At 43.7% G+C, this 8400-nt stretch overlaps 1 long non-coding RNA gene across 1 annotated transcript in view; it reads right to left on the bottom strand.

The window, feature by feature from the left end:
* The window catches only part of LOC123792080 (uncharacterized), a 63348-nt gene extending 57569 nt beyond the window's left edge, over positions 1–5779 (bottom strand). Inside the window, exons 1-2 of the long non-coding RNA XR_015726775.1 lie at positions 5712–5779; positions 4512–4615 (exon numbers count right to left, since the gene is read on the bottom strand). This is a non-coding gene — a long non-coding RNA (uncharacterized LOC123792080). The remainder of the gene's footprint in view (positions 1–4511; positions 4616–5711) is intronic.
* Positions 5780–8400: the final 2621 nt, after the last annotated feature.

Below are 8400 nucleotides of genomic sequence, written 5' to 3'. Positions count from 1 at the left end.
GAAAGGCAACGTCAACGCAAGGCTCAGCATAAAGACTGCCTTCTAAACAACTGCAACATGAAATACCGCTCTCAGGTCGCGTGCGGCTTGTTACGGTAAAAAGGCTCCTGCCTTGCAATATGGTAGCAAACGATGAGCAATAGAGCCCAGGCTGCAAAGTCCCCTTGAGGACTGTTCACCCTCCAAAGTATTTTTAGTTGAGGTAATTGTAGACGGTGGACAAAGCGCTGCTGCCCTCAAAATAAGACGGCTCCCAGAACGAAAGGTCAGCAGATGCCATCTCTGTAAGTCAAGCTGCAAGAAGGATGGGATTAGCTGTTTACAGGACAGCTTTCCAGAAGTAACCCATCTTGCAGAGTGACTTGGAGTGACCTTACCGAGGAGATTAAAGTGCCTGGCCTGAGTATGTCGTTAGCCGGCAGCCAAACTCAACGTGAGCCAGTCCAACACTTGGGAGACAGTTGTAACAAGTGTGAAGGGCACGGGGTGGGGTGGGGGGTCTGCATGAATATCAGAAAAGGGAAAATGGCACAATGAGCATCTGTCGGTGCGTCACTGGGAGGTCTGAAAGGCACTCTGGTTTTGGATGGTTGATTCTCACCCTTTACATTGAAAGAGCCTTAAAAAAATGGAGACCAGGCCATCAGCTCACCAGAACTTGGTAACAGTGGCACATAAGAAGATCCGACATCTGTTTGGTGCTCACCGACTAACCTTTGATCTCATTTGCCAGGAAGAGACTACACCGGGACAAAGACTGGTTTCATTCCTTGGACCCTGAGAGCTCCTTTTAGAAACAAATAAACTGGAATTCAGGCATGCAAACAGTCTCTTGTGAGTTTGGTTACTAATTTCTGATGACCTAATTAATCCTAGATGTCTTCAGAAAACATGTGCTTGAACTTCAATCTAACATTATTTCATCCAACATTTATTAAGCACCTTCTGTATACCACGCACCATGATAGGAACAGGTAAGACCCACATAAAGCTCCTCCGGGAGCTTCCAGACACCAGTGCTGACCAGGCCTGCACAGTGGTTAAATAACACATTCGTTATGGCTGAGCCCGGAGTGCACAATGAGCCTTCTCCGCCATCACTGAATCAGTACTTGATACTCTACCCATGGGATCAGAAAATCAATTCATCCTAGATCTGCAAGGAAGTTCAGACATCATTATACCTGCTGGTTCTCAATCCTGCCTGCACATAATCACCTGAAGCAGATTTTTAAAAATTCTGATGTCTGGCCCAACCCCCAGAGACATTCACTGAGTTGGTCTGCAGAATGCCAGGCCTCAGTAATTTTAAAATTTGCCCAAGTGACTCAAAGATGAAGGCGGGGCCAAGAATCACTGACCTAGTCCAACCTCTGTATTTTCCAGGTAGGTAAGCTGAGACTCTGAACTGAAGAGGTGTGCCCAAAGCAACACTCACTAGGTGTAATGCTCAGTGAGCTCAGCGACTTACCATACACTGACCCAGACTACACTCTGGTTGAGGCAATGTCTCCTAAATGTAGTCATTTGTATAATACCTTCCTAATATTTGCCATAGACACATGCATCTTTATGTATTTAATATTTTTCCTTTAAAACTAATGACTTAATGATTGAATTTCAATGCTTATCTTAGCCTTGCCCTCTGCAATAAAATGTGTGAAATACACTTAAAACTTAACAACAGTTAAAATGCAACAGATTTAGCAGGAAGCCACCTTAGTTCATGCTGCCTATCACGCCTGGTGCATGTGGCACACTTTGCAGCCACAGGGCCTGGGACCTGACAGCAGTGGGAAGCTTGGGAAGGTCTGGGACAGGTGTTGCACCCCTTTGCAGCAGGTGCCCACACGTGGGGCTGAAGAAACTTCAGGTGACCCCAGGTACTAGGCAGCAACTGATCCTCATGGGGTCTGTCAGGTCTGGGAAGTCCTCAGGTTGGGAGGACTGACTGACCACAAGGTTGGAGTGAGGCAGGAGGGGGCAATGTCAGGAGGATTTATTTTACCTCTTCTGGAAAGGCCACAGTTCATTCCTATAACCAACAGAATCTTAAAATGAAGCTGCCTATCCATCACCTGGAATCTGCTGATGGAAACATGCTGAAATTGATCTAGAAGGAGGGAAAATTACCATCACAGCATGCTCACCAAGTAACAGCCCAGGGACATCCTTCAGTCTGGCTCATAACGATTCAGGATCTTGAATTTATCATTCCTCTTAGCAAGATATTTTCTTTCTTGAATAAGCTCATTGAGCTTGATATCTTAGTTTAACATGTTCTAAATCAATATGCAATATTCCAAGAGAAAGTAAAGAAAGCTCGGCTTCAGGAAGAGTCAGTTCTCTGAGTTCTGACCAACAAATTCTTCACAATCTGAGCTCTGATTCCAAGAGAAAGTAAAGAAAGCTCGGCTTCAGGAAGATCAGTTCTCTGAGTTCTGACCAACAAATTCTTCACAATCTGAGTTCTCAAATTTGAGAAAAATGTAGTGACACGAAGTGGGGAGCACACTCTTGCACAGAATGAAATGACCTAGGGTCCTAACTAACCCTGCTTCCCGAAGACGACCAAGAGTTTGTGTGCGCGTCTCCCTTTCTCTTAAAATTCAGCAGAGCTTTCAATGGCCCAGTGGTTCCCCCGAGAGGACAACCCCTGGGATGGGCTGTGGTTCAAGTGCATTAGACCACACAGACAAGGATGTTCAGTGCAGCAGTTGTTATAATAGAGAAAACCAGACATGTCTTGGGTGTCCATGAGAAAAAGAGTGGATAAATAAACCACAGAGAGCTATACAGTGAGATGTATACACACTGAAAACAACGAACCAGAGCTACAGATATCAACATAGATAAGCCTCAAAAGAAAAGAAAGTTGATGGGGCACCTGAGTGGCTCAGTCAGTTAAGCATCTGACTCTTAATTTTGGCTCAGGTCATGATCTCAGGGTCGTGAGATCAAGCCCCACATTGGGCTCCACGCTCAGCGGGGAGTCTGCTAGAGATTCTCTCTCTCCCTCTGTTCCTCCCCACACCTCTCTAAAAAAAAGTTGATGAAAAACAACAAAAAGTAATCATATACAGAGCCATACTATTTTGGTATAGTTTGGGTAAAATATAAAATAACGGTGTGTATTGTTCATGGATACACACATAAAACGAAAGTCTAGAACACTGGACAGTAAGATACCCATCACTTTCAGGGACACAGTTGCCACTGCAATAAATGCAGGAGATAAATAACTACTCTTACTATTACTATTGTTATTATTAATTGCAATGATTTTTAAAGCTCTAAAGCAAATATGGGAAAGTGACAGTTGTTAAACCAAGGTGGTGAGTCATGGATATTTGTTAAATGATTTCCCAGACTTTTTTGTCAGCTTGAAACTTCATAGTCAAAAAAACATCCCTTGAGCTATTGAAGCTCTGAATTAAATGCACATATTGAATCCATTTGGCGGAAACATTTGCTTGCGGCAGAAAGGCCTGCACGGTCCATATTGAGGGAAGAATGCAAAACTCAACTTTTGCCAGGTGGGCTGACACATGTAATATTGGCAGAAAGGATCTGATGAAGAGTTAAGAAAATAACATTTAATTCACAACATTTTATACAATTTAAAAAAGTGAATTAAGAGCTGCACTTAATGAGACAGATTTGCTTTTGAAAAACACATGGCAAAAAAAAAATCTTTTTTTATTTTTCTTTCTTTCTTGAATTTCCTTAAAAAATGACAAAAGTAACATATACTCATTTGAATGATCTAAGCAATATAGAGAGAGTTAAAAATTTGGCAAACTCCTATCTCTTCTTCCAGTTCTACCTCCATCTCACAAGTTAAACAAGGCCAACGATTTGAGATGTATCCCTTTACTCTATTCCCTGTAAAACTTTACAAAATTTTACAAAACTGTTTTCAAATCTTTTCAAACCAATTTGATTTTTACAACTGAAGATAATTTATTTTTATCATTGCTTAACACAACCCATACTCATGGTAGAGAAATATCAAATATGCCCATGAGTCAAAACAAGGTAAACTAAAAGCATTTAAATGAGTGGGCATTTTAATTTGCTGTTTCAAAAAAGCCTAATACACATTTAAATCCTGAATCCAAAATTCAGGATGAACTCCGCTAGCCAGCTCGCAGATGGCTGGCTTTGTGATTTGCAAACGTCACTTGCCATGAGAGGACATTAACGACCCCGGGTGAGTCACCCAGAATGGTTTCCACTTGAGGCAGGGTGTAATTTGGGTTGGTAAATCACTGATCACACCTGAGGTTCAAGGCGGGGCACCACCTCTGTCCCCCGAAAGTGCAGTGAGAAGTATGGTGGGGACGGGACACCCCACTCCCTTCCCCAGGCTGCCTGCTGGCTGTGGCTCATGGCGTCCTGCTTCACTCCCTGCCACCTTGTCCTTCCTTTCTCCTCTGTCTTACTCTCCACCACCTCCCTCACCCCACTTCTTCCCTTTCTCCAACTGGCAAAGTGTCCATGTCACTCACCTCTTGGGTAACTGGAGCCCTTCAGCTGCTTGGGTCCCTGTTTGGAAGGACATCTCAGCATTGCCTAGGGCTCCTGAAGCAGCCAACTTCCCACAAGGCTTCATCTGTCAGAGCAAGAGGCTGACTTAGGTTTCCTTATAAGAACTTTGCAAGAGCAGTTAAAATAAGTTATCTTAGGTGCTGAGAGAAATCTCTCCAGAGTTGCTCCCATTGTCCCTTTCTGAGACTTCTGGTTCAAAAAATGTGCCCCTATCACGGTTTGGAGACCCCATCAGGTAGCCCTGGAAACTATGTGGGGAAAAAAGCTGCAAGGAAAAACCTCAAATGCAGAGTTATCTCTCCAGGAAGAGGAAGGCCCAGAGGCAGGTGCAGGACGGTTGAAGCAGATTTAGGAAACAGAAGAAGAGTAGGGACATTTTAGGCAAGAACTATCACTAACATTTCCTAAGAGCTTCTGAGATTGAGGGTGGGACTTGTCTGGTTGAGTGGATGGTCCTTTGTCTCCTCTCTCTCTCTCTTTCCTTCCTTCCTTCATGCCTTTCCCCCTTTCTTTTGTACTTCAACTCAATCTTAAATGTCCTTCTCCAAAACAGGTTACTGGAAAATAGCATCACCAACATTACCCCAAATTATTTGGATAGGCCTTCCTGAAACAGTTGCTGGTCTAAAAAGTTAACAACTCCCATAGAAGGTACACCACCAAGAGTGAACCCTCATGTGGAATTATGGAATTTGGGTGAGATAATGCATCAATGTAGGTTTGTCGGAGTGTAACTAATATACCATTCTGCTGGGGGACGCTGTTAGTTGGGGAGGCTGTGTGTGGCACGGCAGAGAGGTAGGGAGTATGGAAACTCTATGATTTTCTGTTCAGTTCTACAGTGAACCTGATATTGGTCTTAAAAAATAAAATCTGTAGAGAATCTCTTTTAAAGGCAACAAACAGGGGCGCCTGGGTGGCACAGTGGTTAAGCGTCTGCCTTCGGCTCAGGGCGTGATCCCGGCGTTGTGGGATCGAGCCGCACATCAGGCTCCTCCGCTGGGAGCTTGCTTCTTCCTCTCCCACTCCCCCTGCTCGTGTTCCCTCTCTCGCTGGCTGTCTCTCTCTCTCTCTGTCAAATAAATAAATAAATAAAATCTTCAAAAAAAAAAAAAAGGCAACAAACACTGCCAGGAAGTAGAGACACACTCGGTACTCACCTGTATAAGGCAACTGTTGAGGACACAAAGACAAAAGGGGAAAGAAACAAGAACTTTACAGATAGTCCCTAGGGCCTAATATCAGCAGGCACCTAGTAACCATGTGGGGACAAGGAGCCTTGGATGGGGGACACATTCCCCTGCTTGGTGCCAAGAACCTTTGGCATTATCATTTTACACAGGGAGATGCAAGTCTTCATAATCCAAGGCTTGGGCTCCCCCTCCTTGATCCCTAGGGGTAAAGAAATCTGAGGACAGAATGAGCCTGCTGGGCATGTCCTCCCAACACTGCAAATCTGGCTGAGAGATGGGGCCCAAGCTGTAAATCCCACCAGGACTGTTCTCAGAAACCAAGTGATGGGATTATCTGACCTCAACTGATCTACTGGACCCTGGGCTTCTCTACTGACCCTGACCAAGGATACCTTAGTATCAATCATATGTTATTCATCAGATATTAGTAGGAATCGTGTACTATTATGAGCTCAACATTTGCTGAGTACTTCCCGTGGACCAGTCAACATATGTTGAGTGTGTCACGTCCATTCTCTCACTTGTTCCTTATGTTCCTAGTTACGAAGAAAGTACTACTCTTGGAGCTATTTTACTGGTGATACAACTGAGGTTTGGAGAGGGTTAATAATTTAAGAATTAAATGCCAATGTTGGGGTGCCTGGGCTGGCTCAGTCCATGGAGCATGTGACTCTCAATCTCAGGGTCATGAGTTCAAGCCCCATGCTGGGTATGGAGCTTACTTAAAAATTAAATTAAATATAATTTAAAATCTTTTTGAAAAGAATAAATGCCAATGTTGTCCCCTCCTCAGTGAAACCTTTCCTAGCCTTGAGAGGTTACTTTTCCTCCCCTCACTGTGTTCTCCACATTGTGTCACCCTCAAACCCAGCCTCTAGCACATGGCTCTTCATGATTTGTGTGCACGCCTGTCTTTTCCACTAGACTCTGTGCAGGCAAAGTCGTTCATCTCTCGCCTTATCTTAGTCATCTTCATAGTGAGTCCGTATTAGTATTATTGTACCCAAGGCACGCTGGGTGGCCTTTATAGTAAACACTAGTGCTATGGTACCAAGTGCATGCTGGGTACTTAAAATATTTGTAGTACAAGTGAGTGCATAAAGCGAGTTAAATTGGAAAAAAAAGCAAGTTTAATTAGAAAACATAATTAGGACTTTAGAGGTCACTGTTTTGCATTTGTGTGTGCAGACATTGGGGCTCACAATGATTGGGTCAAAGTCATATTACCCAAATTACAAAAGAATTAAAGCCAAGAGCTAAATCAGAACCAGTGTCAGTCCACTGAGCAAACCCTCCGTCTTAGCTGGTAACCTGCTAGTTGTACATTTTGTTTTTATGAAAAGTAGTCCAAGATGGAAAGTATGTTCTAAAAACTGGACTTATTTGATGACGCATAAGGTTCTAATGGGAAGATTTTTTATTCAGAAAGATTCAAGGAGATCTTCCTCATCTATTGACTTCTAAGGGTCAAACCTCCTTCCTGAGACCTCTGGAAAAGAGGGGAAATTACTTCTTCTGGAAATAAGTAGACACCAACTAGAAAAAAGTTTTATTGCAACTGTGTGCCAAATAATAATCCTTCATGATGTGCCTCCATGCTGTTAGGGGGACTTTTGAGTTCATTCCAAACTGGCATCAACATCAATCAGAGAGACCAGAGTGTGCTTACACCAGGACGCCTTGGTGGCCTGGCCTAGAATCCACCTGGACTATGGGTCCTGGGAGGTGAGAGGCCCTCTTATGTTAGAGGCTGGACAGTGCTTTGGAGATGTAACTGGTACAGCAGAGAATACTTAGGGAACTCAGCTGCCAAACTGGCCCCCAACTCAATTCAACCCATCAGTCAATCAATCAAATGATTAGGACCGGTCCTAACGTGTCTGCGTGTAAGCTCACGCTGTAGCCCAGGCACTGCCCTCTCCAAGAGGAACTGTGAAGTGGTAAAAAGGGGCTAAGAGGATGGACTCTATGGTTTCATCCTCTCTCTCCTCTTCCCACCCTCGTCTGTCACACATTATTATTACACACACGATAGTGAACTCTGGCCACTACAGCAAGTCACTGTCAGACTTGACATTTCAAGTTGAGCGGTGAGAACAACTAGGTCGTGTGCTAAGAAATACTCAGCCCAGGTTCTCTGTTGCTGTGCAAAAATAAAGCTTAGCTATAAGCTCGGCTTGACTCTTGAGTCACATGACAGGTGGTTAGCATACAGGTGTTCTCTGCACCTGTGCTCAGGTGTGGACGGCTATCAGCAGCAGTCATGCTTAGCAGTGGAGTGGGTTTGGAAATAGGTGTGGGCTGACAATTCTTTCTAGGAAATATCACTCCTAAAGTACTTGCTTTTTATTGTTTAGAAAAAATTTGACCCCTTGGTAGAGTGACCTAGGATGTGTCTTGGTTTCACTGGAGGAAGAGCCCCAGAGTGCTTCATTCACTTCCCTATTTGACCTAATAGCCACTATGTCTATTATTTTGTTTTATTTTATTTTATTTTATTTTATTTTATTTTATTTTATTTTATTTTATTTTATTTAAGACTTATTCATTTATTTGAGAGAGAGCAAGTGCATGAGCGGGGGCGGGAGGGGCAGAGGGAGAAGGAGAGAAAGAATCCTTAAGCAAACTCCCCACTGAGCAGGGGGCCTGATGTGGG

This window comes from Ursus americanus, chromosome 14 (assembly GCF_024610735.1).
Source record: "Ursus americanus isolate L20-20 chromosome 14, mUrsAme1.1.p, whole genome shotgun sequence".
Lineage (NCBI taxonomy): Eukaryota > Metazoa > Chordata > Mammalia > Carnivora > Ursidae > Ursus > Ursus americanus.
The sequence above is the reverse complement of the archived record's forward strand: the minus strand, read 5'-3'. Positions and strand labels throughout refer to the sequence as shown.